Source organism: Gopherus flavomarginatus, unplaced genomic scaffold, assembly GCF_025201925.1.
Source record: "Gopherus flavomarginatus isolate rGopFla2 unplaced genomic scaffold, rGopFla2.mat.asm mat_scaffold_542_arrow_ctg1, whole genome shotgun sequence".
In the NCBI taxonomy this organism is placed as follows: domain Eukaryota; kingdom Metazoa; phylum Chordata; order Testudines; family Testudinidae; genus Gopherus; species Gopherus flavomarginatus.
The window spans coordinates 26,039-41,122 of record NW_026115112.1 but is presented as its reverse complement, the minus strand read 5'-3'; the positions used below and the strand labels follow the sequence as shown (position 1 = coordinate 41,122).

Below are 15,084 nucleotides of genomic sequence, written 5' to 3'. Positions count from 1 at the left end.
GGGAGCTCAATGGACAGGCTGCTAAATTGCCACTGTTTGTTGTGAGAGGTAATTACCCAGCCTTAATGGGTAGGTCTTGGCTTGGGAAGATTCAGCTGAACTGGGCAGAAGTGCACCGGATGACTAAAGAAGAAGCCAGTCTAACCCCTATACTAAGGAAACATGCTGCTGTTTTTGGAGAGGATCTGGGAATTATGAAGGGAATCACTGTGACACTGAACATTAAACCTGACAGTCCACCAAAATATCTGAAAACTCGAACTGTGCCATATGCCATCAGGCCAAAAGTTGAAGCAGACCTGGAGAGCCTGGTCACCAATGGAGCCCTAATACCAGTTTCCCATAGGCCATGGGCCACTCCTATCATTCCAATAGTGAAGAAAGATGGCTCTCTCTGGATTTGTGGTGATTTAAAGTCACTGTCAACCCAGTGTTGTGTGCAGAGCAATACCTGCTTCCCCGCATTGATGACCTCTTTGCAGGCCTGGCTGGGGACAAAAGTTCAGTAAGATTGATCTGAGTCAAGCATATTTACAGATGCACGTTGATGAAAAGTCCAAAGAGCTGTTGACTATTGTGACACATAAGTGGCTTTATCGATACTGTCGCCTACCCTTCGGAATAACGTCTGCTCCCGCCCTGTTCCAGAGGACTATGGACCTGATCTTGTGTGGCTTGTTAGGAGTTCAGTGCTATCTGGATGATATCCTGGTCACTGGAAGGAATGAAGAGGATCACTTAAAGAATTTAGAGGCTACCCTACAAAGACTGGAAGAGTATGGCCTATGAGTTTGCAAGGACAATTGTGAATTCTTCCAGCCCTCTGTTGAATATTTGGGACATATCATTGATGCTGTGGGTCTTCATAAGGCCCTGCAAAAGTTAAGGCTATTATGGAAGCTCTTCCACCTCAAAATGTAAGCCAGCTGCGCTCGTTTCTAGGACTACTGAACTATTACGGAAAGTTCATCTCACAGTTAGCCACACTGCTAAAACCACTTCACGAGTTCCTTGGGCAGAACAAGGCCTGGAAGTGCACTGAAGCCTGTAATGTGGCATTTAACAAAGCTAAGGATGCATTGCTAATTTCTGAAGTTCTAATGCATTTTGATCCATCCTTACCCCTACAATTGGCCTGCGATGCCTCCCCTTATGGAGTGGGAGCAGTTGTGTCACACATTATGCCTTCGAAAGGAGAGAGACCTATTGCTCTTGCTTCAAGCACTCTAAGCAAAGCAGAAACTAACTACGCCCAAATCGAACGTGAGGCATTAGGAATTGTTTTTGGAATTCGGAAGTTTCATCAGTACCTGTTTGGACAGAAGTTTACTCTTCTCACAGACCATCGACCTCTGATGTCAAATTTTGGACCCTTCACAGGCATTCCCCCATTAGCTGCTAGTCGTATGCAACATTGGGCATTGTTACTTTGAGCACACACATATGAAATCAAATATCGGAAATCCACTCTGCACGGCAATGCAGATGGCCTCTCAAGGTTGCCTTTGCCAGTCAAACATCAAGATAGTGCCCAAAAGGAAATCTTCTACTTTGAACAGGTAGAGAATACACCCATCACGGCTACTCAGATAAAGAAGGCAACTTGCGTCGACCCAGTATTGTCCCAAGTTATGGACCTGGTGATGCATGGAAAATTTCAACAAACATTTCCGGTCTCACCTGACCTTGTTACCTACATGTCCAGGAGGACGGAGTTATCAGTCCAATCTGGTTGTTTGTTGTGGGGGAGATGTGTCATTATTCCACCACCACTGAGATCACAGATGTTAGAACAGCTACATTCCGGTCACTGTGGAAAAGTGCACATGAAGGAAATTGCACGAAGCTATTTTTGGTGGCCTGGATTGGACAGTGCTATTGAAGAGAAGGCAAAAGCTTGTACGTCATGTCAGGGTGTGAGGAATGCACCCCAGTGGGCACCCCTACACCCATGGGACTGGCCTGAAAACCCATGACAACGTATTCACGTTGACTTTGCTGGCCCCCTTGAAGGAAGCATGTTCTTGGTGGCAGTAGATGCCCATTCTAAATGGCGAGAAGTCTCTATAATGCAGTCCACTACTGCAGAGAGTACTATCCAAAAACTATGGGGACTCGTTAGTCGTTTCAGTCTGCCAGAACAACTTGTGAGAGACAACAGACAGCAGTTCATCTCTCAAGAGTTTCAAAATTTTATGAAGGTAAATGAGATACATCACATCACTTCAGCACCATATCATCCATCCACCAATGGATTAGCTGAAAGATTTGTGCAGACAATGAAACACGCTTTGAAATCAGCAAGGGGACAACACTCCATTCAAAAGCATCTGGATACTTTCTTACTTTCCTACAGAAACACACCTCATGGTATGACCAAGGAATCCCCAGCCTTTCTAATGATGGGACGACAGCTGCGCACTTGCTCTGATCTGCTGAAACCTTCTGAACCCTGACAAATTTTGCATCGTCAGCAGCAATATCAAGTCATCAGACGGGCACCCAGAGCAAAAGTCCTAACCTTTAGCTCGGGACAGCCAGTTTTGGCTTGGAATTATATTTCCGGAGCTAAATGGGTCCCTGCCACTATCATCACTCATCAGGACCTGTTTTCTACACAGTCCAGACTGCAGAGAATCTTACTTGGTGGCGACATGTAGATCAGCTGTTGCCAGGTCATGCCAGTCCTCAGGACACATCTGCAGCTGAGTGGTCTGACTTCATCTCTTCTGGTGAGACACCGAATCAGGAATCACCTGTTCCTGACTGTTCTCCTCCACTACTGCCGGTGGCTGAGATACTCCTTTGCCCAGCACAAGCTGATACCACCTCCTCATCTGTTTGTGCTGCGGACCCTGAGCCCATGGTACTTTTGGGTGCAACAACACCAGAAGTTCACCGTAATCCACCTAGAGACAGAAGGCCTCCTCATTGGCTGGGTCTTTAGCTAGAGTGAACCCACGGTTATGGGGCAAAATAATCCCCAGGGTTTAGCCGGGAATGGAGGCAGTCTACCCTCCTTCTCTAGTCTAGTGTGTGTTTTATTTAGAGGATGGTTTTATTGGGGGGGAGGAATATGTTGTGTATTTGATTGTCATGTTTTTTGTTCCTATGTCAACTGAGTTAGATTATTAGGGGATAGCCCAGCCAGCTTCGGCTGGTTAGGTCAACTCCATGTCTATAAATAAATGATAGCTTTGTTAGCTGTCTGCTCTCTGGCCTGAAGTGATTTCTTCCTAAACCAGCTGCCCCCAAGGATATAACATCTCTGTTCAGTCCATGATTTTTAGTGTCTAGTAAAATTATGAATTTAACCTCAGACTCGTCTTTTGAGGTTTATGCAGGTTGCCTTTGAGGACAAGGCCTGATAGGTCAGATATGGAGTGACTGCTTTGTGAAAAGAGTTCACCCATGGGGGATATGGTGTTTTATCACTTTTTTTCCTGAGAGTTCACTCAAGAGCGTAGTGATTGACTGACTGATTGGCTTCACCCACAGTTATTTTGAGGGGGCATTTAGTGCACTGGATGAGGTATACCACATGTGATAGGCATTTGTAGGACCCATGGATCTTAAGACATGTGTGATGGCAGTGGGGTATTCTCATCACTGATGTGGAGATATGACTACAGATGTCGCATCTGTTCTGGCAGGTTCTGGTGTTGCTTTGAGTTAGTGTGTCCTGGTCTGTGGGGAGTTTGCTTCTTATGATGAAGTTGTGGTGGGGTTGTTTGAAGACCTGAAGTGGGGATTCAGGAATGATTTCTTATAGGATGGGGTACCAGCTGCGTATGGGTTGTAACTGTTTAATGATACCCCTGGTTGTCACCTACCACATCACACTGGAACACATACAGGGTATGTGGCAGGAGGGGTCCTCCTCCCCCTCCCCATATTAAAGGCAGTTCTCTCAGGGTATTTGGATGGCCTGTTCCATGATGTGATCTACTTCTTTGGAATGGCTTTGTTTGGTGAAGGCACTCTTAAATGTGTTGAGGTGTATATCCCAGACTTTCTCTTTGGTGCATATTCTGTGGTATCTAAGTGCCTGGCTGTAGATAGCAGTTTTTTTGTTGTGCCTGGGATGGTTGCTGGATCTGACAGCAGGTGTGGTAATCCACTGGTTTATTTTATATGGTTGTTTGTAGGATTCCATTGTTGATGCTGATTGTGCTGTCCAGGAAAATGACGCTGGTGTGAGAGTATTCTAGAGAGTTTCATGGATGGGTGGTGGTGGTTGAAGTTGTCATGAAAATCTATGGAAGAGTTTAGATTGGCTGGTCATAGGATGAAAGTATCAAAGTGCCTCAGGTACATGCACTGTGAAACCAGTGATGTACCTGAGATACGTAGCCAATGCACAGTGTTGCACCAGGGTGATTAGTAGCTCCCACCTAATGTTTGGAGAAGTTTATCTCAAGATGTGCTACCTGTGAGTGAAACTACAAGGCCTAAAGAACATAATTTCGAGCATATATACATAATTCCTCAAATTTTCTGTGCATACATCTCTCAATGATTCTGATGACCAGTGCGACACTAGAGACCGTGCGTGACCCCTTTTGGTGAACACCTGGGATCACTGTATCCTCTGCCAGTTGTCATCAAGATGTCCTAGGATCACACTAAACACTTCTAAAAATCTGCCCCTTGATCCACAAAGAGACTTAAGCATGGCAATACCCAGCCTCTAGGCACCTTGCCAAGCAGCGATCCCACAGCTCAAGTTAGGTGCTTAGGCTGCATGGGGAGAACTGGGGCTCCCAACTCCCATTGATTTCAGTGGCAGGTAGGAGCAAAGTCCCTTTGAGCATCTGGACCTAAGAAAGGGATCCACAAAAGCCAGCTTGCTGAGCAGGGAGCCCACAGGGAATGCTGCGGAGCAGGACATGACCTAAGCCCTGCTCCTATGAAGGAATAAGGCACCTAAATCTCAGCCTGAGGGAGGAGAGCATCTGTGTATGAGGTTCTCATCTGTCACACACACCCCCCACACATACACACAGCAGAGGCAATCACCTTGGAAGTGGGAAAGCAGGGTTCTTTTCCCTCTGTGCCTGTTGTGGAGCAGCGTTTGAATAGGGGTTTGACCGCTGGGCTGTAGAGTCTTTCCTCCTCTCCCTTTGGCCCAATGCATGTGGAGTTATTTATACACAATGGGACGACTTCAGCAGGCAAGACTGTGAGCATTCCCTACTCCCATTATCCAAACATCCCATAGCCCAGTGGCTGGGGAACCCACTTGCCAAGTGTGAAACCCAGGTTCTAATTTCTTCTCTGCAGAAGGGAGAGTTCAAGCTGCATCTCCCACACCCTGGCTGAGAGCCCTAGCCATGGAGGTCAAGGCTGAAAAGGAGGCTGCTGTTCCCCCCTTGCCATGTTGCACAGGGTTAGGTTTGCTCCAAGCATGTCTATTGCATCAGGCCCACAGATGGAAAAGGGTGGGGATCCCCCTGAAACTTGCATATGAGAGAGGAGCCTCTGCATCTAGACAGTGATGCCAGGGCACATGCTATCTGCCATGAACTCAGGCAGGTAGGGAACCTTAATGGTGGAAATTCAGATTCCAAGGAGATTTCCGTGCTGGACATGGAGGCTCAGTGGGAGATTAGGTGGCAGCTGAGCAGGGCTTTGGAAGTCCTCAGTGCCATTGTAATGCTGGACTTTGGCATTTGTCTCTTGAGGTGCTTAAGTGCTCTGGTGGATCTAGCCCCTAAATCTCATAGTCAAAAGGAACTGATGCACTTAGGAACAAATCTTGTAAACCGTCAGTAAGACATAGGCCCCTATGTCACTTAAGAAAAAGGTTTTAGGCTCCATACTGTATAATGGCCACAAGGGGCAGCAGAGGGTTAGGGGCAATGGGCACTAGGGGGCAGCCAAGATTTTCTGGCCAATGTTTTGTGTGTCCATTCTTATCTCAGCTGATTCTGGGGAATGACAAATGGACAGTACTACATACTAAAACCATGATTTTAGTTAAACAATATTTTTAAGTGAATAAGAATTGGAATTAAAACTTGAATTAAAAATGTAAGCCAAGCTTTGTGAAGCTTCAGGTCTTTCCCTGTATTATATATTCTAGTTCTGTATTCAGCCAATATCCTTCAAAGAGTTAAGCGATACAATTTCATCCATATCTGCTATATTTTTGTCAGATTAATTAAAAATGAAAAGAAAAAGAAACCTCTTATTTAAAAACGCAATTATGTGAGCCACAAATATTCAGCACTGGGAATTATGAAGAACAAAGCTTGGGAGACACAATTATTCATACTAGTGATAAATTAGACGGAGCCCTTATTAAGTGATCAGGGAGTAATTTATTGTGCTCTTTCGTAAAGGCTGCAAGAAGCATTCCCGCCAGGGCAAGAAGTGACAGTCTGTCAAACTTCATGTTGAAAAACTTTTTAGACTCAGGTTGTAGAATATATTGTAATACACAGAAATGAAATTATGATTGTCATTGTACCCATTAAGGACCATGAACTGGCTAGTGTGAATGTATAACATGGTCCTCTACAGGATGCATTCAGTACTGTTCTGTTGGTTATCAAACACTCCAACAGACCAACTAGAGATCTATATTTCTTGTATGAGATTATCTAATTTGTGTAACTGCTGTGGCACTGAAGATGCATGTGACTCAAACTTTTCAGGGTTTTGGGAAAAAGAGTAGGTCTCTGACCTCCTTGCTTCCATGGTCTGGGCTTTTCCAAGAAGCCTAAGGAAGTTAAGTGCCAAACTCTCATCGCAATTCAGTGGCAGTTGTGTACATTTTACACCTCCTCCCTTTGACAATCTCAACTTAAATTTGTAAAGCACCTTGTTGTACCTACATTTTATCTGAGCAAAAATTGGGTAACATTTCGAAAACATTTAGGCTTCTGTGTCACTGCTTAAGTTTGCTTAAGTCTTGTTGACCTTCAGTGACTCTTAGGCCTGGTCTACACTGGGGGAGGGGATCAGTCTAAGATATGCAACTTCAGCTACAAGAATAGCGTAGCTGAAGTCGACGAATCTCAGATCGACTTAGATTGACTTACTTCACATCCTCATGGTGCAGGATCGATGACTGTTGCTCCCCCTCGACTCCGCTTCTACCTCTGGCAGCGGTGGATTCCGGAGTCGACGGGGAGTGCTTTCGGGGAATCAATTATTGTGTTCTAGAGGAAACGTGGTAAATCAATCCCCGATCGATCACTACCCACCGATCTGGTGGGTAGTGTAGATGTACCCTTAGGGTGCTAATCCTTAGTTACTAAAACACTTTTGAAAATGGGATTTAGGCTCCTAAATCACATAAACACTTTAAAAAATGTTCCCTGAACTAATTATCTGATATTGGATGGGGTCTGGGTACTTCTGTGTTTTGCTATTGAGGGCAACACGGGGTTTGTTGAGAGAAAGTGCAAGATCAGCTAACTATGCTGAGATTTTTCAAAGCTGCCTAGGGGAACTGGATGATAACTCAGTGTCTAAATCATTTAGGCAGCTTTGAAAATCTCAGCTGTAAACTTTATTTCTAGAATTGGTGTTATTTCTTGACCATCAACATAACATTCACCCACTAAACAGAGAGATTGATTTTAGGATTAGAAGTTTCTTCCCTCTCCAGGACTTCCGCTTTGAGATTAGAAGTTTGACTCTACTGACGTTGTCTGCAAATAAACCTAATACTAACTTTCCCTTGCCTGTTACGTTCCCCACAGCAGATGTGTCTCAGGAGACTGCACCTTCCACAGAAGAATATATAATGAATCAGAAAAGATGTTCCCATATGGCGCAGAGAGTATGAAGCACAGGGCACATTACCAGATATAACAGAGCCATGGTAGCCCATCTCAGCTATGACATTCTATTTACTGAGAACATGGAAGTACATGAATGCAGTGGGGAGAGAAGATAGACTGAATAACCTGGTTCACAGTGTCTGAAATCCTGAGTGAGGAGGTGACAGACTCCAGCTGCTGATAGAGGTAAGTCAATCTTTTCCTCCCTGCTTCTTGAAGCTCAAGGTTTTTGAAGCCATGTAAGTTTGCTAGGTAACTAATTCCATTAAAACCTAAGGGGAATTTGGCAATGATCTCTCTTAAACTCCCAACTCAACAGAATTTGGAAGAAGGAAAGACCACTCAGGTCACTGCTATTGTAGCTCCTTGTATGGCACCCATCATCATGGTATCTGGGCACCTCACTGAACTGAATGTGTCTATCCTCCCACTGTCCCATGGGATGCTATTGTCCCTGCTTTACATATAGGGAGCTAACACCCAGAGGGACAGATTTATATAGGTATAGAGATTTATAGAGGTAAAGAGAGCAGACACTCTTAGTGGGATTTATAATCAATGGGTGTTATGTACTGCACCTACTCAGGCCCCAGCGTGCATTTTCAGGTACCTACTGGCCTTTAGAATTCTGGCCTAAAAGTCACACAAGGATTTTTGTGACAAAGGAGGGAATTGAACCAACATCTCCAAAACCCAAGGAAAGCCAATGAAACACTGGAGCATCCTTCACTCCACCCAAAGTTTCCCTCTGCTACACACAAGATTTTACTTTTCATTCTGGCACAGACCTCACTGGGGCATGAAGAGGGTTAGCAAGATTTGGGTAGAGCAGAGCTGATATTTGCTGCTGAGCTCAGTGCTCAGGGTATAGATATAGTTTATGAGTAGGCTTGGCAGAATTCAATTTTTTTGCAATTTTGACTACTAACATTGACTTTTATGTTTTTTCTTCAATTTTTAACTATTTTAATTTTTACAGCTGCAGGAAATTCAGCGAGGGGCAGGGTTGGGATCAGGGTTAGGGCAGTGCTGACAGCATGTGTGCGGGGGTATCCCAGCAGTGACAGCGGAGAAACTGGTGGCTCCCTGCACCGCGAGGAGTCCAAGACACCAGGATGCAAGGGGCAGGGAAGGCAGCTCCTCTGGCCCAGTGGAGCAGAGTTCCGTGGCCAGGGCAGTGTGGCGGCGGAGACCCATGAGCCCTGGGAAGTGGGAGAGGCCACCCTGTTGTTGAATGGTGCCATCCATGGGCAGAAGCCATCCAGCAGTGGGGTGCTCTCTCCCACAGCCAGGAACTCATCCTCCGCCTCACAGCCCAGACTAGGGGTCTCAGCTCTGGCCTGCCAGGACCGCAGCCTGCCCCGCACCGTGCACCTTCAGGGATGGCTGTCACCAGCCCCACAGCAGTGCAGGGGGCCTTGTGCAGCTCTGCTCACTCCCATGACAGCTGAGTGCAGAGGGCTCCCTGCCTGGCTGTGAGGCCAGTGACTCCCAGCCCCACGGGCTCAGGGGAAGGCTCCGCTAATGCTGACTGTGACCAATTGTTTTTTCTGTTGGTTTCAGTGTCTCAGCTGATAGCAACGTTTACCGACATCTAGTGATTGAAACTGAATCCTTCAGGAACCAAAAACTGGGGGCAGTGATGAAGGTGAGATTAAGCAGCTCTGGAGAAGTTCCCACCCCCTGTGTGTACTGATTCAGGCTGGCTTTTCCAGAGACTAGTGGCATATCTACATTACATGCAGCGCAGAGGCACAGCTGCAGCTATGCCACAGTCGTGTAGACACTTACAACAGTGATGAAAGGAGGTTTTCCTTCATAACTGTCGGAAATGTCTGTTCGTAGCCCTTGGAGAGAAAGCAATGCACAGGCACTAGGCATTAGGCACTGGGTTTGCTGGCGATCTCCCACTGCAAGGCAGGGAGCTATGTAGTCTTAAAACCCCTTGCCTCTGCCTGGGATAAGGGGCCCTGCCCAGAGACAGCTGATGACTGGAGACAGGAGACCTGACTGGGACACCCAAAGTGGATCATGGAGGGGGGAAACAGGTGCCGTTACCCTGAAATGGTGACAATAATTACATTAATTCTGTATGTTGTTCGTTGGTTTCATAATACTCATTTTATTTGACTATTAAGAGAAAAATTGCTAAGTCTAGAAGGCAAGGGGAAAATGAACAACACAGAGGATTGAGCAGTTATAAAAATAAATCTTATCACACATATTCCATTATTGTTGATAGAATTGAACAGTGGCTGAAGGGGTTGCACTGATGTGATACATTTGGGTGTTATGAGGTATGGGACACTTCGTGTCACTAGCATCCTGTTTGAAAATATCTGATTGCCTTAGCTAGTAGCAATATCATGTGGCTTGCTAAGTGACTTAATTTCCAAAACCAAAGGGATTCTAGAATAAAGAGCGATGCCTTGAGTTGGGGGAGCTGTAGTGTTTGATAAAACAAATTAATCAGAGAACAGGATCCATTCAGTTAGGGGAGCTAGCACATTGGGTTGTAGGTCCTGTGCTAGTTAATAATCCCCTGTTCACCTTCACCCAGAAAGTGAAGTTAATCACATTGGGAGACAACATTAATAGGGAGCAGAAGCAAACGCACAGCAGGGCAGAGGAATGATTCAGTGGCAGACGAAACAAAATGAGATTCAAATTGCAAGTGTTTCTGAGGGAAAGTAAACTGAGACAGCGAGGTGTTTGTGATACTGGAAAAGGAAAGTGAAGTGTAAATTCAGCATAAGTTTGTGATGCAACAGCTCAGTGATGTGTGTGTCTCTGGAGAGGTCTAAGATGAGTGTCAAAAAATGGAAAAAGAATAAAAACGATAGGAAAGTGCTGGACCTTGTCTCCAGGAGATTAATGTAACTTGCTTTGACACAGTGTTGATCATTGTCCCCCTCTACTGGCTGAGTCATAGAATCATAGAATATGAGTCCACTAGAGCCTGATAGCCTTTAGCTGAGCCAATAATATGTTTTCAATGAAAGAGTCACAGTCCACCCTGGTGATCTATGGTGACCACTTGTCAAAGTTACAAAAGACTAATACAAAATGGTGTTGCCAATTTTGGCATATATCTAGACACTAGTGTGATTTTTCTGCCTATATTGGCCTTTTAACTGACAGAAGGAAGGGTGATCATGGAATGTCAAAGATCTAAGCAGGAAATTTGCCTCCAGAGTCTTGGTTCTTCACTGACCCAACAGGATGAGGGACCTTATGGAATATTTATGGAACTAAATAGATACTACTACTTGATTAAAATATATCATCTTCAGATTCTATTGTAAATTTTGTTTTCTTCCTCTAGTTTCACCTCATGGCAAACCCAGAGCAGGGAAATCAAACAGTTCTCACAGAATTCATCCTGCTAGGATTTGGGAATCTCCCTGAGCTACAAATTCTTCTTTTCCTCCTGTTTCTCATCATCTACATTGTGACCGTGGCTGGGAACGTTCTCATCATTGTGCTAGTTGTGGCTGATCAGCAACTTCACACTCCCATGTACTTCTTCCTGGGGAACTTGTCCTGCTTGGAGACCTGCTACACCTCCACCGTCCTGCCCAGGATGCTGGCCAGTTTCCTGACTGGGGACAGAACCATTTCCATTAGCGGTTGTCTCACACAATATTATTTCTTTGGTTTCCTGGCAGTTGCAGAGTGCTATCTCCTGGCAGTGATGTCCTATGATCGGTATTTAGCGATATGCAAACCACTGCACTATGCTGTCCTTATGAATGGCAGGTCCTGCCTCCAGCTAGCAGTTGGCACTTGGGTAAGTAGTTCTTTGACTGCTGACATAACAATATTTTTAATGCAACAATTGACTTTCTGCGGCCCCAATGAAATTGACCATTTCTTCTGTGACTTCATCCCAGTAATAAAACTCTCCTGCAGTGACACAGTCACTACCATGCTAGCTCCTATATGCACTCTTCTGCCATTTTTATTAACGCTGGCAACATACGTCTGTATCATCACCACCATCCTGCGAATGCCTTCCACCACCGGGTGGCAAAAGGCCTTTTCCACCTGCTCCTCTCACCTCATCGTGGTGTCAATTTTCTATGGGACCATAATGATTGTCTACATGCTACCAAAAACTGATACACTGAGAGACCTGGACAAAGTGTTCTCCGTCTTCTACACAGTCGTGACTCCCATGGTCAACCCCCTCATATACAGTCTGAGGAACAGAGAGGTCAAAGAGGCCCTGGAAAAGCTGTCACTAAACTCTCTGCTGTTAAAAGGATTCAGATGGTCCTGCCATAGTTTGTTCAGTGCCTGTGAAACGGGAATGAGCTGGTTTGCTGTAATGTGTCTGAGTCACCTCTCTCACTGGCCATCGGGCTTTTTAGGTTAGGTCAGTAGCTGCTATAGCTTGCACTCAATATTCGGACTGATATTTCTGTTGTTTTGGCTTAGGGATGCAGGTCTTTGTGGTTTGATTAGTCTAATATTTATCACAGCTGTTGTGGGTTACTTTAAAACACTTTGTCAAGGAGTCACCAAGGTAGAGAGGTGCCATCCTGTGTGTGTCTCCATTACAACGCAGTCTGTAATTATATGAGCACACACTGTGTTTTATACCAGGCCCCTTTATTGTACCATATATTTTTCATCTAGCTCCTTCAATGTGCAACATTAATGTAAGATGTGAATCAAGTCTCTGGGCCCAATAACTCTGTAAGAATGGGAGCCCTGAGGTGGGACAGTGAAGAAGAAAGGTCAGTACTGTGATAGTAGCACAGTCACACCTGACTTCTATTCCCTGTTTTGTTACTGGTTGACTTCATCTCTCTGGACCTCAGTTTCCTCATCTGTACAATGGAGTTTCTTGAGATCCCTGTGTGAATGGCTGCTTTGATCCCTTATTGCCCGGGGTACCCTTGTTTTGCAGATTTCCAAATGCCAGCGATCTGAAGTCTGATCTGTAAATTATAGAAAGCACATGGTGTCCACTCCTACAGGGTGCTTGGGCATTTCCTGTAAAATGCTGAGCACCCACAACTCTCAGTGAAGCCAGTAGGAATTATGGGCACTCAGTGTCCTGTAATGTCAAGCCCAAGGCAAGCAGATACATCTGGCAGATACATCTTATTTCTCCAGAACTCCATCAGATTATCTATTCACTCAATTTATTGATGCCCTGTTACTGTTGTCTTGACAGCAGAATATGCAGAGTGCCAGCTCTTCTATACCGAGGATTCAATTTTTATCAGTAAATGTCGATGTTCCCCATGCACACAATGAAGAAAAATATTTCCATCAATAATAATCGAAATGTGCAGACAGGCAAAGTAAGAAAAAATGCTGCTTGAAAACTTATTGAAATTTGATTACAGGATATTTACTTTGTATATTTTGACATGTGAGTTGACAATTTGTATTTTAATGGTTTATAAAACTGTAACTTTTTAAATCTCAGTGTCTGCTGTCAAACAATTGTCTGACCTCCCATAATTTTGCATGACTGTGAAAATCTGAAATTCAAAATACTGCTTAAAACTGAACATCAATATATTTCATCAAATTATATTTTTGTAAATGAATTCTGCCAAATCTAGCTATAATAAGGGTTGAGCTTCACTTTCTCTTTAAAGATGGATCATTCTAAGTGCTTACAAATTTTCCCTGCCTTGTGGTGCAGTTAAGTAACACTAGTGTTCCAAATCTGAACCAAAGATTCCAGGGATACTTTCATAGACTTAAGATCAGAAGGGACAATTATGATCATCTAGTCTGACCTCCTGCACAATGCAGGCCACAGAATCTCACCCATCCACTCCTGTAACAACCCCCCACCTATGTCTGAGTTATTGAAGTCCTCATATTGTGGCATAAAGACCTCAAGGTGCAGAGAATCCTCCGGCAAGTGACCAATGCCCCATATTGCAGAGGAAGATGAAAAACCTCCAGGACCTCTGCCAATCTGCCCTGGTGGGAAATTCCTTCCCGACCCCAAATATGGCAATCAATTAAACTCTGAGCATGTGGGCAGGACTCACCAGCCAGCACCCAGGAAAGAATTCTCTGTAGTAACTCAGATCCTACCCCATCTAACATCCCATCACAGACCATTGGGCATATTTACCTGCTAATAATCAAAGATCAATTAATTAATTAATTGCCAAAATTAGGTTATCCCATCATACCATCCCCTCCATAATCTTATCAAGCTTAGTCTTAAAGCCAGATATGTCTTTTGCCCCCACTACTCTCCTTGGAAGGCTGTTCCAGAACTTCACTCCTCTAATGATTAGAAACCTTCATCTAATTTCAAGTCTACACTTCCTAGTGTCCAATTTATATCCATTTGTTCTTGTGTCCACATTGGTACTAAGCTTAAATAATTCCTCTCCCTCCCTGATATTTTTCCCTCTGATATATTTATAAAGAGCAATCATATCTCCCCTCAGCCTTCTTTTGGTTAGAGTAAACAAGCCAAGCTCTTTCAGTCTCCTTTCATAAGACAGGTTTTCCATTCCTCAGATCATTCTAGTAGCCCTTCTCTGTACCTGTTCCAGTTTGAATTCATCCTTCTTAAACATGGGAGACCAGAACTGCACACAGTATTCCAGATGAGGTCTCACTACTGCCTTGTATAATGGTACTAACACCTCCTTATCTTTACTGGAAATGCCTTACCTGATGCATCCTAAAACCTCATTAGCTTTTTTAACGGTCATATCACATTGGCGGCTCATAGTCATCCTGTGATCAACCAATACTCCAAGGTCCTTCTCCTCCTCTGTTACTTCCAACTGATGTGTTCCCAATTTATAACCAAAATTCTGGTTATAAATCCCTAAATGCATGATCTTGCACTTTTCACTATTAAATTTCATCCTATTACTATTACTTCAGTATACAAGGTCATCCAGATCTTCCTGTATGATATCCTGGTCCTTTGTATTAGCAATACCCTCCAGCTTTGTGTCATCTGCAAACTTTATTAGCACATTCCCACTTTTGGTGCCAAGGTCAGTAATAAAAAGATTAAATAAGATTGGTCCCAAAACCAATCCCTGAGGAACTCCACTAGTAACTTCCTTCTAGCCTGACAGTTCACCCTTCACTACGACCCGTTGTAGTCTCCCCTTTAACCAGTTCCTTATCCTCCTTTCAATTTTCATATTGATCCTGCTCTTTTCCAATTTAACTAATTATTTCCCATGTGGAACCTTATCAAATGCCTTACTAAAATTGAGATAAATTAGATCCACTGCATTTCCTTTGTCTAAAAAAATCTGTTACCTTCTGAAAGAAGGAGATC

General features: G+C 44.2%; 1 pseudogene; it reads left to right on the top strand.

Moving 5' to 3' along the window:
• Positions 1 to 11,127: 11,127 nt before the first annotated feature.
• On the top strand, positions 11,128 to 12,080 carry LOC127042543 (olfactory receptor 11A1-like; annotated as a pseudogene).
• Positions 12,081 to 15,084: the final 3,004 nt, after the last annotated feature.